The sequence below is a fragment of the Dromiciops gliroides genome, chromosome 1, assembly GCF_019393635.1.
Source record: "Dromiciops gliroides isolate mDroGli1 chromosome 1, mDroGli1.pri, whole genome shotgun sequence".
Taxonomy (NCBI): Eukaryota; Metazoa; Chordata; class Mammalia; order Microbiotheria; family Microbiotheriidae; genus Dromiciops; species Dromiciops gliroides.
This window is the reverse complement of record NC_057861.1, coordinates 185,960,057-185,978,825: the sequence shown is the minus strand read 5'-3', so window position 1 is coordinate 185,978,825 and position 18,769 is coordinate 185,960,057. Positions and strand designations below refer to the sequence as shown.

The window sequence follows — 18,769 nt, the reverse complement described above, 5'->3', positions numbered from 1 at the left end:
TAACTTTCCATAGAATTTCTTTTCTGTATCATACACTATTTCAATTTATTATATACAATTTAGTGCTTTTCAAACCTTTCATAGTACAGTGTTCACCAATTATTTCATGTGTATAGATTTTTTTCACCAATAAGATGATAAACATATGCAGTGATGGTGTAATGAGAAGGGGTAGAACTATAAAAACAGATTGAAACTTGATGATCAGAATAATGTCCCTAAAAGATCTTAAATCATGAAAAATACTGAATTCTGTTCAGGATGATATATTTACTAAGGCAGTAAAATGTTCCTGTATTTCAAAAATATTTTTTAATCTTAAGGGTCAAAATTAAATGTTTTCAAATACATAAACTCTTGTAACCCGAAACTCAAATGAAACCCTTACCCCCATTTCCTGAGCATTCTTGCTAATGAAGGTGAATATGACATATTGGATTTCGAAGTAAGGAAGAGAGGCTATTACCTCATATTAAAGCTAAAAACCTTTTAATAACCTTTCTCAGAAGCAGTAAAATAACCGAGCTTTTAATGTCCAAATATATCTTAGTGAATAGCAGGTAAATCATTTCTGATCAGAGAAAAGCTCAAGCTGTAGTGCTAGGAGAGCTAGGGCATTCAAGAACATGTTTAAACTTAATGTGAAAAAAATGCTCATCAATTTTTTCAAGTTTTCTTGGAGGAAAATAATCACATAGTTCCATTTTGGAAATATAATGTATTCAAATTAACTGTGTGCCAGTCATTCCTCTTTACTATTCTTATGCAATTTCAAATAACCTTGGTTTCAAGAATGTGAGATTTCAGAAGTGATTGATATTGTGTTAAGTGGACTGGTTGAAAACATGAAGCCAAATTCTATGCTTTGAAATGAGGAAGGTCTTTTTAGAAAGAGATATGGATAATGTGCATACCCATTTGTGGGGAAAACACAGTTAAGCTTCTTTGGATGCCACTTTGTAGGAAAAATGCCATGGAAAATATAAAAACTACATTTGTGTGACTTAGATTCACATAAGCAAAAACATGAACACATGTACCATGACTTTATAATCCTGGAAAACAGTAGTAGCATGGTGATATTATGCAGATCTATACACTTAATTAGTAGGTTGTTAGATGACTAAAAATGGTATGCAATAAATTTTTATCCACAAGGGATAAATTATAAGATGGGGGTGGGAGGTGTTTGTTTGTTTTTGTGAGAAGGCTGACAAAGTGACTAATTGCTGTTATTTGACAAATTACTGATCTCACCTCCCCCTGCTACCCAGGATTATGGCCCAGGTCCATTTTACAAGGGCCAAATGGCCATTTTAAGGTGGAAAGACTGTGTTTGTTCACCTGTGAATAGTTTGACCTTAGACTCCAGCCACACTGTCAGGAAGTCAGCTTTTCCATGCTCTTTACAGTAAACAAAGACAGTATGGCTTGACTCCAAGTGTTACAGAAGGTCAGGGACCAAACTGCATGAAAGACAAAGACTGCTTCCAGAAATTGAAGTCCAAAATTAAGTGAACAACATCAAAATTCCAAACTGTGCTCATGCTGCTTCTCACCATTCAGTTCAGGCAGCATTAACACATAACCAACATAGATGCATAATTGACACATTCATTGCCAAAGAGAACAGGAATTGCTGGTTGTTTTTCAGTACAGTAAAATTTCATTTAATTTGGATTAATTAGAGGGAAGGCCAGGGTGATGAAACATAGCCTATTTTTTACATCATTGTATGCAGCAACTAAAAAATTTTAGCAATATTTCTTCCTGTACGATTTGCTTTATTTAATGAACAGATAAGCCATTTTTAAATCCTTTGGGTTTTTTTCCTCTGTCCAAATCGTCCTAGATCAAAAGTTGAAGCATTTGACATTCTTAAACTTTGTTTTCCTCCCTAATACTATGTCCTCTCTAGGTTTATTTTAATAATATTTTTGTCTATTTCCCCTCTTACCTTTTTGACTACTTCTCAGTCTCCTTTGCTGAATCATTTATATCATGACCCCTAACAATGAATGCCCCCTGTGTTTCTGTCTTGGCCCTCTTCTTTCTCTCTCCTTTCTTTATTTTAGTGACCTCATCAGCTCCCAATGTTTAAATTATCATTTCTATGCAGATGACTCCAAAATCTATATAATCCAGTCCTAATCACTTTCCTGAATTCCGTCCCACATTACCAGCTGCCTGTTGGACATTTCAAATTACTTGTTGCCCCATGAAGATCTTAAACTCAACAAATCATAAACAGAACTTCTATTTTCCCCACAAGGCCATTCTTTCTGAAAATGCCCTTCTGTGTCTGTTGAGGGTACCACTTTCCTTCTGTCATTCAGGTTCACAAACTCAGAGTCATCCTCAACTCTTCAATCTTTCTCATCTCCCATATCCATTCAAGTGCTGTTTCAATTTTACTTCCACAACATTCACATTTGACCCCTTCTTTCTTCTCATGCAGTCACCATTCTTGTTCATACCTCATTGCTTCTTGCCTGGACCATTGCACTAGCCTTTTAATTGGACTCTCAGCTTTTATTCTCTCTTCTCCAATCCATATTCCACATAGCTGTCAAAATAATCTTCCTAATCATGTCACTTCCCTGCTCATTGGCATTCTATTGCCTCTAGGATAAAACACCAATGCCTCATTTTGCCATCTAAATTCTCTCACAGCCTAGTTTCAGTTCACTTCCTAGACATTTCAACCTATTCCCTTTTACCCACTCTACAATCCCGCCAGCATAATTGTTAATTTTGGAACTGGGCACTCCATCTTCCAACTATGTGCCCTTATATTTTCTTATTTCTACATCTCATAATCCTTAGCTTCCTCCAAAATTCTACTCTATAGAAGCCTTTCCCAGTTATTTGACTTCTGAGATTATGTTGCATATATTAATCCATTTAGCCTCAGAGAGCTGAACCAATAACAATGAAGAGAAGTTGCAAAAAGGCAAATATCAGTTTGATACAGGAAAAAATACTTTCTAAGAAATGGGTTTATATAACAGTAAAACCAGATGCACTGGTGGGTAGAAGGGTTTTCCTCCTTAGAGATCATCAAGCATAAACTGGATGACCACTTGTGTCTGTTATGTGCTGGGGGAACTCCTTTCATGTATGGGTTGAACTACTATAGATAGCCACTAAGGTTCCTTCCAACTGGAAAATGCTGTGTTCTATGGAATTTGGCATAATCCTGGTAGAACTTTAGAACATTTTGAAGTCAGAGATTTTCTTGACTTTATTCCATTTTATCTATCATTCATTTATAAAGCATGAGCAATTTTAGTTTGATTTCTGAAAATATGATATCAAGGCTGATATTTTTGGGTCACAAGTTTTCAGGGATTGCAATAATTCTTAAGTTGACTTTCCTTGAAGTCTAATTTCCAGGTCAATTTTTTTTGGTAGTAGATACTTTATTTTCTTCTTTTTTAATCTTTTGATTTTCTAATATTTCTCATTATTTTGTGTAGTCTTTAAGTTCTGGTTATTTCATTCCCATTTTCTGAGATTCCATTATTTGGGTAAGGTTTTCTACCTAGCATTGTAAAATATTTATTCTCATTCCAATTCATTCCTCCAGAACTCTTTTCCTTGTAGTCCTTGTGGCTATCATTTTTTTTTCACCCTCTGAAACCCCATTTGAAATTTTGATGGCATTATTATTTTATTCTGGGCAGCTCTTGACCCACAATATTTCTTCCTGTTGTTCAATCTCTTTTTCTATTTAGTCATGTCTCCAGCCTCACTTGCAGAATTAGAAAATTGTTTTAGAGTCAGATACAACCCTTCAAAGCTTCTTGGATGGAATAATCCTACACTGGTTGGTTCTGACCTTGCTTTTCTGAATTCTTGCCACTGACTTCCACTTTCCCATAATGTGTTTATGCTCAAAATGTTGACAGGATTCAATTTCCTTCTTCAGGGTTCTGTTGTTGACTGTCACCAATCAAGGCACTGCCTGTGTCTTTCTATCATCCCTGTGGGTTCTCTGTAGGAGTGCTTCCACTGGCTTCCATCCTTCTTAGGGCTTTTTCAGTCAGGGTATAGCCTTGGACTTCTTTGTTCAGGGCACTAGCAAGGGCTTTTGTTCTGTTTACCTGTGTTTATGTTCGTTTCTCTGGCAGTCTTTCTGTGTATCCCTGAGCTGAATGAAGGAACTTCCTGATGAATATGTTTAGATTTTTTGGTCATTGTTCAATCTGGTACTCTTTATAGATCAATGTTGGGATAAAAGTAGGTGAGCTAAGTTCCTCTATGAACTTTCACACAGCCATCTTCACTGGAACCTTCCCCTTTACCTATGAAAAAGCACAGAAAGAATAAAAGGGGGATGGAATAGAGCAGGAGCTTTGAAATTTTACAAGTTTATAACAAAAATTCCATTCATTCATTCATTCATTAATTCTACAATCTAAAAAAGACAGGGAAATCTGAGTTATCCAAATAATAAGGGTGATGATAATTCACATATAAAATTGGGATACTGCTTTCTCCCTAGAGCTCCTATTTACAATGGATCAAAATTGAGTAAAAGAAGGAATTTTAATTTCAAAGATGATTCAAAAACCTAAAAAAAAAATCTTAACCAAGAAACAAAGTCATAACAGCAGCATGATGTGTAAGTATAGATTCATCTGTGATGTTTAAAATTTACCAAGTTAAAGTTTAGAAAAATATTAAGAGTCTTACTGAAGAAATATTTGCATAACGTTTTTTGCTATTTTCATCTCTAAGATATGGTATATTATTGACCCTAGGAGGACGAAGATAATCAGCAGCCTGAACATGAAAACAGATTCTGGTTCGGTATGGTGGCACAAGCCTATACTTTCTACTACTAGAGATGCTGAGACTGGCAGATCTCTTGAGAATGCTAGTTCTGAAGCAGACTTAATACCATCAGGCATCCATGTTAAATCTGGCACCAAGATGGTGAGCCCTGGGAATGAGGGACCAGCAGACTATGAAGGGCAAACCAACCTAGGATGAAAATGGAGCAAGTTACAGCTTCCATGAGAATTAACAGTGAGACTGAGCCATAAATGACCACTGCAACAGATTTTGTAAAGAGCAAGTAGAAAATAAACCTCTAATATAAGGAGAAGATTCTACATATTCTACAAAGTTCAAGATGCACCAGGGACAAAAGATAGAACCAAGAATAAGGAAATAAGAAAGTCACAGGACCTGAGGGCAAATCAATATGGCAAAAAAGTACAGAAACAGGGTAAATCAAAAGAAGGGTCCAAGTATGCTCAAAGAATTTGCTGCAATTTGTTGTGCTCAGGCTTTTAATTTGGAGTATAGTAGACCAGAGGTGTCAAATATACTCCTTAACTAGATTGAAATGTAATTGGAGAAAAATACAATAGAACACAAATAATGTAAATATATTGGGGTTTTAAGTCAATATGCACTCTGCATGGATCCTGATATATGGTTTAGTGGCCAACATGTCTATTTGAATCTGATACCAGACTGGTAGACCACTGTCTCCATCTCAACAACCAGATGTTGTTTCTATTTCCTTTCTCAATTCTACTTGTATCACTTCCACCTACTCTTAGAGGAAATTGTCTAAAGAATAGCAGAGGACAATGAAGATGCTCCTGGAGAGCAATGACCATGCTTTCTTTTCTTCCTATACTGCACCCAGATAACACAGAAACAATGAATTAGCAAAATAATTCATCCTTTAAACACAATACCAAGAGATTGACTCCTAACCCATCTTCCTTTTAGACTTGTATTAAGGTTACATAAGTAATTACAAGGAACTTGTGCCTAAAGACAAATAAATAAGACACATTCATTATTAAAGAATATTTCACTTATAAAGCTTTTATACAATACGCCAATTAGATAAATTAAATGAAATGGACTTGAGGTCCTGGTGTCATTACTCTAGGGTAGAATAAGATAAGTAGACATACAATTACAAAGATTCTTGAGGAGAAGTAGAATGAAATAAATGTCACAATGTGATATCATCATTTTCCCACAATCCAAATGTCTTCTTCAAATGCCTTTAATTAGCCACATTGAGAAAACCTTTGGGTTTAAAAGATCCCATTTCTTTTGCTTCTTTTCTTTTAACTACAACCATGACAACAAAGTTCTCTTCATGTCAGTCATCAACTCTCACAATGGGATATGTTCTCAGACACAGTCCTCCACAACAGTAGGAAATAATAGCTTCTGGTCATCATAACAGAAAATCAACTCATCTTGAGCTCTTGAACTAAAAGAAAAATTAACTGCAGGATCACTCTATGATCTTTATGATCCTTCAATTCTAATACATACACCAAGAGAGTAATTCTTTTCACTAAACACATTTTAGGTAATATATTTTTTTCCTCCTCAGATCAAATAAACTGAAAAAAAAAAAGATTGGACAGAAAAGCATTATTTCATGGATTATTATAGGCAGTGACTCCTATGGCAGATCTTTCTTAGTCCTTCACTATTTCTATTTCCCAAAATCCTAGCCTCAGAGTCCCTAATCTACTAACTGGTCCTAGCTTTGTCAGCCCTCTAACTGAAGTGTCAAACATTGGCATCTGGGACTGGAGGCTTAAGCCTGGAACCACAGAGATAGAATAAAGAGACCACAGCTAGGATGTAACTAAGTATGTGTGAACACTTTTCATCACTCTGTACATGAAATTCAAATTGCATAAAGATTGAAAGATGGACAGATGATGACAGACTTTTCTGGTTTTATAAAACATACACAAAGCAGTATAGTGATAGGCTCCCTAAACCTACCTGCAAACACCAGTTCAGCTGATAGCACATTTAAAGGAAAGGAAAAAAATCACATCAATTTATTGAGACCAGAGTAGATGGGCATTTTGTAAAATATTTAGCAAATTTTGACATTCTCCATTGATGTATTTAAAAATTTTAATGGAAATGAAATATTGAAATTAGCCATGTTTAGGAAGTTAAGTAAGTACATTTAGCCCTTGGACTACAAAGGATGGTGAAGCATTTTTCACTCTAAGTAAGACATAAGTAAAGTCAATGTATGCTCCAGAGGTTTCATGCTAGTCTTAAGGCTTTTCCACAGTAAGAAACTATGCCCCTTACCTGCTCTTCTATTTCTATAGAAGGCAGGAGGTAAGGTAAAGAAGGGAGCAGAATGTGGGGAAAAACAAAAAGGGGACAAATCCTGTTTTGTCCTACTGAAAATTATGGACATGATTAAAAAATACAAAGTTCTGTTTCTCTGTGCCAGTACTTCATTAAGAAGAAATGGTGGAGGGAGAAGGCGAAGGATCTAGGTGGCATAATGGATAAAGCACTGGCTCTGAATTCAGGAGGACCAAGTTCAAATCCAGCCTCAGACACTTGACACTTACTAGCTGTGTGACCCTGGGCAAGTCACTTAACCCTCATTGCCCCACCCAAAAAAAAAAATTAAAAAGAAGAAGAAGAAAAAAGAAGAAATGGGCAAGAGGTTCAAGGCCTGTCAACAAAGCAAAGGGCTGTAACCAGGAGAGAATCCTGGCAGAGTAATAAAGAACCCAGGCATAATGACAACTAGAGGGCCTCGTGCATAACCCACTGGACCAGGGGTTCTCAAAGGCAGGGTCCACCCACAATCAGGGAGTCCATGAATGATTTTGTGTTTGTTTGTTTGTTTGTTTTTGTGAGGCAATTGGGGTTAAGTGACTTGCCCAGGGTCACACAGCTAGTAAGTGTTAAGTGTCTAAGGCCAGATTTGAATTCAGGTCCTCCTGACTCCAGGGCCGGTGCTCTATCCACTGGGCCACCTAGCTGCCCCCCATGAATGATTTTAATAGGTCTGTGAATATGGACAGCAGAATATAATTACATTTTTTCATTAACCTCTAAATGACATTTAGCATTTCCTTCCATTATGAATGTCAACAACAAATACTATACTGAGGAGTCCATAGGCTTCACCGGACTAGCAAAGAGGTCCATAACACAAAATAGGTTACACAACTCTTTTCTATCCCTATGTCTATGTTGCCCACTGTAATAAATAAGTACTATAAAGCATATAAAGAAATAATAGTAGAAAGTTATTTTTTAATTGGAAAGCAGATCTCAGATTTTAAAAAGATTTTGATACAATGTCTAATTTTTTCCAGTCTTCAGAAAAATTGTGTTAGTCATGATGAAAAACATATTTGAGAATGAAAAGACACCATTGTGAATCACCATACTAAATGGGAAAAATGTTATGTTTCAAGTACAACTAAAGACTACCAATGTCTATGTACAGCGAATAGATAAAACATCTACTACGTTTTTCTATCTATACTGGAAAGCATTTTCATATGTACATTCATTTTCACATATATAATAATTTCATATATTATATGTTTTAAAATATATTATATATACATATTTTCCAAGTGACTACCATTTTATACTTACATATATATAATTATATGCATAATTATACATATAAAATTATAGCCCCTAAAAAAATCTACTAGTGACCACTTAAGTTATAACAATTAAGCCAGTTACTTCAATATTTCATAGATGAATAATGTAATTTATATGAGTACTCACTTCACCAGTACAGATTATACCCCACCTCCATGGTTAAAGAAATTCATTACCTCATGCCCAAATCTAAAGCAACAATAAACCCCTTAGAATTTATCTCTGCAAATTTTTGGACAACAAATATAATTGTCCATCATTGGGCTCTTTACTTGAAGTCTTTGTGGCTTGGGAGGACTTTCCGAAGCTTGTTGTTGTTCAGTTATTTTTCAGTCATGTCTGTCTTTTGACCCCATTTGTGGTTTTCTGGGAAAAGATACTGGAGTTGCTTGCCATTTCCTTCTCCAGACCAGCCCTTCTCCAGCCCATTTACAAATGAGGAAACTGAGGCAAATAGGGTTAAGTGACTTTCCCAGGATTACACAGCTAGTAAGTGTCTGAGGCTAGATTTGAACCCAGGAAGATGAGTTTTCCTGATTCCAGGGTACTACTATGCAGTGTACCACATAGCTGTCCCCTCTTGACCTGCTGGTAATTCCACATTACAGTATGAAGTATAACCTCCACAGAACACTTCGGTTACATTATAGTTTAATGGGACTTGGGTGGGCACAGCCAACAAAACGTAGAGGTAGAGAGACATTATCATGCAGAGATAAACCTCCTCCTGATTTAGAAAAGATACTTATGATATAGTCATGCAGTCGACATGGAGCATAATGCAGGTCTATCTATAAAAGATGGAATTTCCAAATCCTGCCGTGGCACCTGGCTGAAATGACAGTTTCTGCATAATCATGTACCCAATGTCCTGAGCGCTGTTGGATGAGCGAGAAATTCTGAAGCAATATAAAAAATAGGCATAGCATGAACAATTTGAATTATATAGGATTATTGCCTTTTTGAGCTAGAAGAGACAGAGATAGACAAGATGGAAGTCCATCTGCCTTATTTTAACCCTAAAGGAAGAGGCTCAAAGAGAGAAGGAAAGTTTTGTAACAATCACCTAAGTATGAGAGTCAATTAGAAAAGAATAAAAAGATTGCAACAAAGAAGTGAAGGCCCCCTCAAGACTTACAAACTTGAGGCAGCCCCAGTAGGCCTGGTCACATGATTAGTCTGCCACTGTATACAAATAGGAACAGAGAATTAGAGTGGGGCAGTAACTCATAATTAAGATTTGGCAATGTGAGAAAAAAAAATAGGACAAGGAGACCAGGAATTCACGAGTTGAGGACGATGTATACATTTGATCTTGTTAACTATAGTTTGAAGAATTGGGATGAAATAAGGCTGAAAGAATGGGGAAGTGTGGAAGGTCATGGAGAAGACAGAAAATATGTTTACACATGTAGAAATGGAAAGAGAAGTATAGTCCGGAGGAATTTAAGAGTCCTAAGCCATGAAGGTGGAATATTTGTCAGTGATTATCATGCTTGTCTGTGGATGAGGGAGAGCAAAGGTAGAGATTATTGAAGGTGAGGAGATGGATGCCTGGCACAGCAAGAGCATTTGAGGGTACATCAAGTTCCTAAGGAGGAGGGCAAAGGATTGGGATAGAAGAAAGACATCAAGTCAGGTATTGAACTCTCTGAGAAAGGGAAGACATGTAATTAGGGTTAGTAGGTAAGTGCCACTAGAATCTCAAAAGTATGATAGATTTAGGTAGAATTAACCTTGAAGGAGGAGAGTTTGATGAGTGAATGATGCACAGAAAAGATCTAAAGTGGTAGTGGGGAATAAGGAGTCCACTTACTTTTATTCTCTTCAACCTCAGTTGGAGCATGAAAGAAAATACAACTAGAAAGGGTGCTCAGGAATATAGTGTTGTTAAAGGGTAGCTCAGTGCCCTTGAATACAAAAATATGAAAGAAAAGGGACTAAGATTATAGGAAATTTATTAACATAGAACTGAGACATTGGAAGAGGAAGACAGAGTAGAATATAGACTTGAGAGGGTAAAAACAATGAGGGTAAGAATGAAATCTTAAGAAAAGATGATGTCTGCCTAGTCAGCCAGGGATCTGAATCAGAGATCAGGAAGGGAAGAGTAATGAGTTCTTGATCCATAAGACCAAATGTATAAGACCATTTGACTGGGATTCATTCTCATCCTCAAGGGCTTTGTGGTATCTCAAGGGGACATCACTTAGTTAACTCTCAAACAGAAAGGAAGAAAAGAAACTGAGCCAGTGTCAGAAGCCCTACTCTTAGATGAAGTCTTTATGGCAGGAGTTATAGAGAGTGAGTCTCTGGTCTTGGGCAAAGTTCTGGAGGTTAAAGGTATGGTGTCCAAGGGTTCTGGTTATGGACTGGCTCTGGTCTAGCCATGACAGATTTGCTTTAGTCCCAAATGCTTATGGTATAACTCTTCATCTGACAATGATCAGACTGACTTTAAGATATTTTCTTCTCAGTTTAGGAAATGAGGAAGCTAATACACGATCAGACATTAAAGGAGTCTCTGCTACTGCAATAATTTTAAACCTCTCTGGAAAAGTATACGGAGAAAAGAAATGGAAGGAAGGAGAGAGAAAGAGAGATGGATAGACAGAGAGTAGGGCCAAGTTATGGCAAAGAAGTGAGAGATTGAGAAAAGCCCGACAGGGCTCTCAGGGCACTGGACTTGAACTGAAGTACTCATATCTTCAAAGACTAAGGGAAGTTTCAAGTAAAAAAATCTGCTCGTTCCCAATTTCCTCTACTGGTTCCAGTCTATTAACCAATACTATAATATATTCTGTTTGCTTCTTCACTCGAATATTTCCGGCAATCTGAATTTTGTCTCAACCATAAAGAAGCTAGGAGTTAGCTAGATCTAAACATAAATTTAAATTCCGGCAAAGAGCCAAACCTCTGCCTGGATGTTAGGAATTTTCCTAACTGGGGGATCTGAGTAATTGTGATTGTACTCTTAAATATTCACTTAATATAAGTTCAACAAAAGTAGAGGAAGGGAGCAAGTGAACCTAAGAAGTTGTTTGATTGTCTCCGGGCTAAAAAATCCTAGTTAATTGATGTAACTGATTGTGGCTGATTAAATCTCCAGAGACTTAAGGGAGTAGGGAAATAACAGCTACAGATTATCTCTGGCCCCCTACATTCTTCTCACCTACACCTCAAATCAACCAATATTAATAGTGGGGAACAGAAAGCAGCATCATAGCAGTGATTGAGGGAATAATAGCTAGAGAATCAGGACAGCTAGGTGGTACAGTGGATGGATAGAGTCCCTGGCCTAGATTCAAGAAAGACTCCTATTCCTGAGTTCAAATCTGGCCTCAGACACTTACAAGCTGGGTGACCCTGGACAAGTCACTAAACCCTCAGTTTCCTCATCTATAAAATGAGCTGGAGAAGGAAATGGCAAACCACTCTGGTGTCTTTGCCAAGAAAATCCTAAATGGACTCACAAAGAGTTGGATACAACTGAACAACAACAAGCTAGAGTATTCCTTCAGATATGGGGTGAGGAGAAGAAGTAGGCCAGACTTCAACTTGAGGTAAGGAGAAAGTAAACTACCAAAAGAAAAAAAGAAAGGGGGAAGGGGAATAGAGAGAAGGAGAGGGAGGGATGGAGAAGGAAGGAAGGAAGGAAGGAAGGAAGGAAGGAAGGAAAGATGAAACAGTGGAGTAGAAACTTTTTTCTGGCATAGGTTCAAATCATATAAGTAGAGTGCCTTAAATCAGTTGCTATTTGGACTCATCAAAGTCACATACTTATGTGTACAGGTATGATGGCTTATAAAGTAATGAGATGAATTTTCTCATGGAAACTTCTAACACTCCTGAGATCAATGATTTTATGTCAAAAGTCACAAGTAACAACAATGCTGAACTGTTTCTTTGACATTGGTGGTGGTGTTTCTACAGAGTTCTTCCCAGAGTATCAAAAAGTCAATCAGGCTTATTCATTATGCAGAGATTCTGAAGCCCTTGAGAGATTCTGTGAAATGATAAAAACCACCCTGCATTTGCATGGTCTTTTACAGCTTGCATAGAGCTTTCATATGGGGTGACTCATCTGACCCTCCCTCCCTCCCAAAAAAACCCCTTTTGATATAGTCAAGGGTCATATTGGAATCCCCATTTTAGAAATGAGAAAGCTGACTTGGAAAGTTGAAGAGTCTTGCCTAAAGGCAGACAGGAAGTAATTTAGAAAAGCTAAGACTTGAATCTGTTTTGTCTTCTGACTTCAACATTCTAGTCACTAGACCATGCTTCTTCACTGTGACAGTACTTCTGCTCAAAGAGCACACTGAAATGTGCTTATTTCTTTAATAATATACCATATTTTTCTTTGAATGACTTCTGGCAGTTTAACCACCTAAAACTCATGCACAGAAGGTAAAGATATATCATCATTGAGGCTATTTTAAAAATAGGCTATAAACGCTAAGGTATTTTCAAAACAGGGTTTAAAAGATATTTTAAGAAATGGTAATGTCTTTAGAATCAATGTATAGCTTTAAAAGATGACAACTTTGGAGCCAAAAAAAACCCATTTCTTTTTGTTCAGTTGTTTTAGTCATGTCCAATTTTTTGTAACTTCATTTGGGGGTTTCTTGGAAAGGATACTTGAGTAGTTTGCCATTTTCTTCTCCAGCTCATTTTACAGATGAGGAAACTGAGGCAATCAGGGTTAAGTGACTTGCCCAATATCACACAGCTAGTAAGTGTTTGAGGCAAAATTTGAACTCAGGTCTTCCAGACTCCAGGATCAGCTATCTACTGTGCAACCTAGCTGCCTCCAAAAAACACCCATCATATGTATAATTTGTAGTAAGTCTGAGTAAACACATCTCATTAAATTGTAGTCATTCCATAGAAGATTCAAAATGGTAACAGGTGATATAAAAAGAGGTAAAGAATTTGCACTGATTTTATTTCACCATGTTTGTTTGTAGAACATGTTGCTCCAGTTTGAGGAATAAACAACTTTATTTCCCCATCCCTTTTATTCCAAAAGGAATACATAAAGAAAAGCAGACAGTAATATCTTGAGTCTATATCAGGTTAATATATATCAATGGCAATGAGAAGCGTAAAGAACAGACTATTAAAATTTTATGCTCCCATGTTTAACCCAGCAAGAGCTGTTCAATTAACATTTATTAATAACCAAGAGAGTTTTAAACAAAATTAAAGTAGGTAACAAATGATGACAAGTTGGTGCATGCAACTAAATATGTACCTAAAGTAAAGAGATTAGCTAAAAGTATCTGACTTCCTTGGGAATTAGGTAGCAACAGGATAGGGATAAAAAGGAAGGGACCAGAACCAGGGTTATCTTAAAAGAAGAGGAAAAACAAGTCTTCAGGAGGTCAATAAGGACTTATGTATTGCTGTCCTTTTCACATCACAGGGGTTGGAGATGTGGCACCCTCATGATGTGAAAAATACACATAAAAATTTTTCGTCTTCATACCAGAGAATAAGTCTGTTGTTTTTTTTTCCTTTTTCTTTCGCGGGGTATTCACAGTGCCTTATTGTAAAATTTGGGTTGATATTATACAATATTATACGTATATTTTATGCATTTCGGAGTTTCTTTAACTTTTTCTGTGTCATCTGCAGACATGCTATCTGTAGCTTCTGCAAAACTCAAAAAAATTCCTATTTAATTTCTTATGCAGACCCTTGATATATTGAAAGTTCAATGGAGAAAGTCAAAGATGTGAAGGGTAAGTGTAGAGGAAGGTCACTAAGGGTGATAAATAAGGCATGTAAATAAGGTTCAAAGCCCAGCAGTGGTCAGAATCAGAAAAAAGTGGCTGTGAGCAACTTGAGGGCAGAGATTGTCTTTAAACTTTCTTTGTAGTGCTAGCGCCTAGCAAGGTGTCTGATACCAAGTAGGCACTTAAAAAATGTTTATTGACTGACTGACACTGAGAATGACTGGTGAAATTCTAATACCCAGAAAAAGGCTATTCATTTTCATGCCTGTTTTCCCCCTTGTTTACTGCATCCTTGTATCCACTGTTGATACTTACAACCAGAAAGAGACCTAAACACTACAAGAGAATCTTTTCTGTGAATGGGGTAAAAGTGGTGGTCCCCAGATTACTTCATTGAACCCAGTAAATAAAACTGAACTTCTTGTACCAAAAAGCTATAGGTGAATAGAATGAGGTCTGAAAACATAGAATCTGAGAAAAAATAATTTCACTAAGAAGCAAATGAGAAATCAAATATATCTCGGCAATTTAAAAGACTAGATTTAGATTCACATCTCTTGACAGGATCAGAAAAACTTGAAGACAAAATTTTTAAAAAGCAAGATCCTTTTAAATTCTGGGTAATGAGAAAAATTGAAGATATGGAAGAACTAACTGTTTCATGTAAAGCCCCCAGTATACAGATCACAGTGGACAGTCACTGGAATAATGTCATCATAATGCCCAATATTATTGAGAATAACTCAATTCAAAGGGAGATTAAGGAAGCCAGTGGTAGATAATCTGTCAGGGATAACAGAATTATAATTAGAGAAAAGAAAAACAAAAATGAATCATAGTAAAATTTTAATGTCACCCTATAGACTCATAGTCTGGATTTCTGGTCTCAAAGACATTGCCTTTGAGTTGGTACCAGTTCAACATTGCTTCTTTTCCTCTTCTGCTTTCAAAGTAGATACAACCTATAATATCTAATAACCTTTTTACCTTTTTAAATAATCTTAAGAAGTCAATTTAATCAATCTTTATCAAGATTGTTTTTTTAAATGATAATCCTGGAAATTCCTGCATGTATAAAAATAATGATAAAAACATCTTTTTGAATATGCTTTGAGAAAATTCACTTTGGGAAAGTAACATTAAATAATTTGCTATAACATCAATAAACAACTTAAAACACCTGACAATAAAGTCTTGATGATGAGCAGAACTTTATTAATATAGCACTAATTTTGAAATCGGGTCAATTTGTAAGCACATCAAGGGAGAGTGAAGAGAAAGTTATTCAAGACATTTCTGAAATGTGAATGAAACTTTTGCCTTCACCCAATCAAAAGGACCTGTGGTCTGAGGCAAAGAGTTTGGGTCACACGTCCCCCAGAAAGACAGAGGCATTCAGAATTGGCAGAGAAAGGTTCTACTTCTTGTAGTTATTGGAGGAACAATGACATGGCTACTCATTCCAATGGGCTCTTCACCAATTATCTGGATAGATAATCTCAAATAGGCTAAACTTCCTAAACAAAAATTGATTGACTGCTGAAAATGCCTGGTTGGAGTTATAGCCTTAAGCTATGTGGCCTTAAGAATTATTACACATATACACATAGATGCACTAATGTGATGCAATAGGCATGGAATAATATGTCTTTGGTCCATTAATGAAAACAAAAATCTCTGCCACAGTGTTCCTGGGTGTTTGGATTTTTTAAAATTGTTACAAATATAGAAAATACTGGTGAATTTATGAATATGCACGGGAAAAATGTAAATATTCTAGCTATTTGAGGCATATAATGAAACTGCACATTCCCTTTCAACAGAAATAATTTGAAAGCAGAAAATATAAACCTTTTCCAAACAAACTCCTAGATGCAAATATTTTCAATAGTACTGCAGAGGGTTAGGGAGGTAAGGGACCAAGCACTCTTCAATGAGATAAAGAAGTAAGGAAATAAGTATTTGTGAAACTAAAGCCAAGCAAATATGTGAAACAATGTCATGCCATGAATTATGACAAGGAAACTTGCAACTCACTGAAACCACAAACCCTAAAACTTAAGTTGGTTTGGGGTTTTGACAAGAATGAGATGTTGCTCCAAGGTATATACAAAATTTGAGTCACATTTACATCACCCTCAGAGACAGTGCAGGACCATTGCATTTTCCTTTGGTTCATTCTCTACTTCAATCTCTTTTCACTATCCTTAAAGAGTTATCCCCTTCACCAGGAAAATGGAGTTTAAGCTGTCTAAACTGAAAATTGTGGTCTCATCAAGAAGGTATAGTCCATGATAAGCCCTAAAACTCCTCCCTTTCTCCTGCCACATTCTTTTTCTCACAATATTATGCCACATGGAATTGTTGAGCAACAAACTGAACACCACAAGTATTTATTAAGCAAATACCATGTATTGGTTCTTGAGGAAGGATACAAAAAAATTTTTTAATGGAATAATTACTGCTTTCAAAGAAGTTACAATTTAGCAAAGGGCAAATGACACATGACAAATGAATATAAAAGAAAATGGAATGTGACCAATGCATGTGAGAATTACAAAGTACTTATGAGAGCCCTTAGGAAGGAGACATATTTGGGAGTTGCATAACTAATTATGCACATGCTATTCTGAAATCCTTTCATGAAGAACCTTTCACAAAAGTCCTGTCATGTATTTTACTGTCTGCACCATGGATGGGAACTTGTCCCATGCCTAGGTATCTTGGAACTTTAGTGCTATTCTTTATTACAACAGGAGATTAATACATGGACTACAAAACTTCTGTTCTGTGCCAGGCCACATTGCTCTCTTCTGACACAGTGTAACTGGAGAAATTCTATGGAACTATGGAGATCAGGCAAAATATATCACAATTGCACTACTTCCCCAGTAGTGGTATATATATAAGGGCAAGTTTAGCTGAGATATTTAAAGAGGAGGAAGGGTGGTGACCATTGCTGGTGGATAATTAGACTGGCCACTAATCTTGCCCTTAGGTAGATTTGATTGCATGTGGAACATGAGTTAGACCCAGGTAAGCTTTCAGCATAAGGGGGAAATATGATTGTAGTGTCTGGATTTCTGGGACTCTTCCCTTGTTTGGATACATCTCTGTGTCTTTTTTAGGTGTGGTGGCCCAGACTCACATTCACAAGGGAAGGTAGCCAGAAATGTAGGGTATTTTGACTATGTGTCCTATACACTGGGTATTTTGCATGTAATACCTTCACTTGATGTCCACTTAACTGGTAGTAGGGGTGTGGGAAGGGATTTTCTGATAAGGGCTGAATCTGTGATAAGGTTATTTGAATTTTTTTAACATTTCTAAAGTCTACATTCCTAATATATATACATATGTACATATATATGTATATATATATATATATATACACACATATGTGTGAGTGTTTGTATACTTACCACTGCTTTGTGTATGGCAAGTATTTAATAAATGCTATTACTTGATTGATACTAGGTTTTCAGATGTTTCAAGGCAAAGCTATATTCTAAATCTCTTTCTTCTACCCTAGCTCAGGTTCTTTCACTCTCCAGAATACTTTTCCACCTCTGCCCTGGTAGCTGCTGGACACCAGCAATACTGTGGCCTCTTCCTCTGATTGGTGAGTTTTTCTTTAGAATCTCGAATTTGAGAAACTAACCATGCTAGCCATGCTTGCCTCTTGCCCAACTCAGCTCCTGCCTCAAAAGAGGAAGAAGGCATGTGGAAATAACAGTAAACTTGGAGTTCGAGTTGTTTAATATGAATGCTAGCTCTACTACTTATTAAATGTATGACCTTGGACAAATCACTCCATCTTTCTCACACTTGATTTCCTCATCTCTATGATGACAGGAGGAGGAGAGGTTGGGCAGGATGATCTCTAACTTCCTTCACACCTCTTCACTTCATGATTGTCTGCCATGGTGATGGGACAAATGGAAACCTAACTGAATATTGAATGAGTTGAAATCACTGTCTATATGATTATTTTGGAAACAAAAGGAATCAGTTGCATCTCTTTTGAGTCAAGTCAACAAGCATTTATTAAGTGCCTAGTGTATACCAAGCACTATACTAAACACTGGATATTGTTCCCAGCTCTGCCACGAAAAGACTCCAGAGTAAACAATTCTGTACCTCTGCAACTGCCCTTAAAAAACATCAAGGACCTTATAGTCACTAAGTATTAATTTAATCAAACCATTTGGGCAATAGGGAGGAGCTGGTTTCCAGGTTATGTATAAGCTCTGTCACATCCTACTGAACTGGAATGTCAGGATATAGACTGTATATCTGTTGACCAAGGATCAGTCTCATTATATATGGTACTCTTCACCAGGTGGGTACAGTGATGAATTTTGGGGCCATGACAACAATCAAAGACCATGTGCCAAGCCATAGAGAACTTCTATTCTGTACCAGTGAAAGGAGTTTCCACCCTGAAGAAATCAAGGATAATTGTAGTCTTAGAGTTCAGTTCCATAGATATAGCACAAAGCCTGGTCTACATTGAGAAAGTAGGTAAGATCAATGTCCAGAAAAAGGTCATGTGGTGACATGTGATGATTCCTTCAAAAAACAGAGCTGGG

General features: G+C 36.7%; 1 long non-coding RNA gene across 1 annotated transcript in view; it reads right to left on the bottom strand.

Moving 5' to 3' along the window:
- Window positions 1–1,568: 1,568 nt before the first annotated feature.
- The window catches only part of LOC122743770, a 379,759-nt gene continuing 362,558 nt past the window's right edge, over window positions 1,569–18,769 (bottom strand). The window contains exon 5 of the long non-coding RNA XR_006355023.1: window positions 1,569–4,307. This is a non-coding gene — a long non-coding RNA (uncharacterized LOC122743770). The remainder of the gene's footprint in view (window positions 4,308–18,769) is intronic.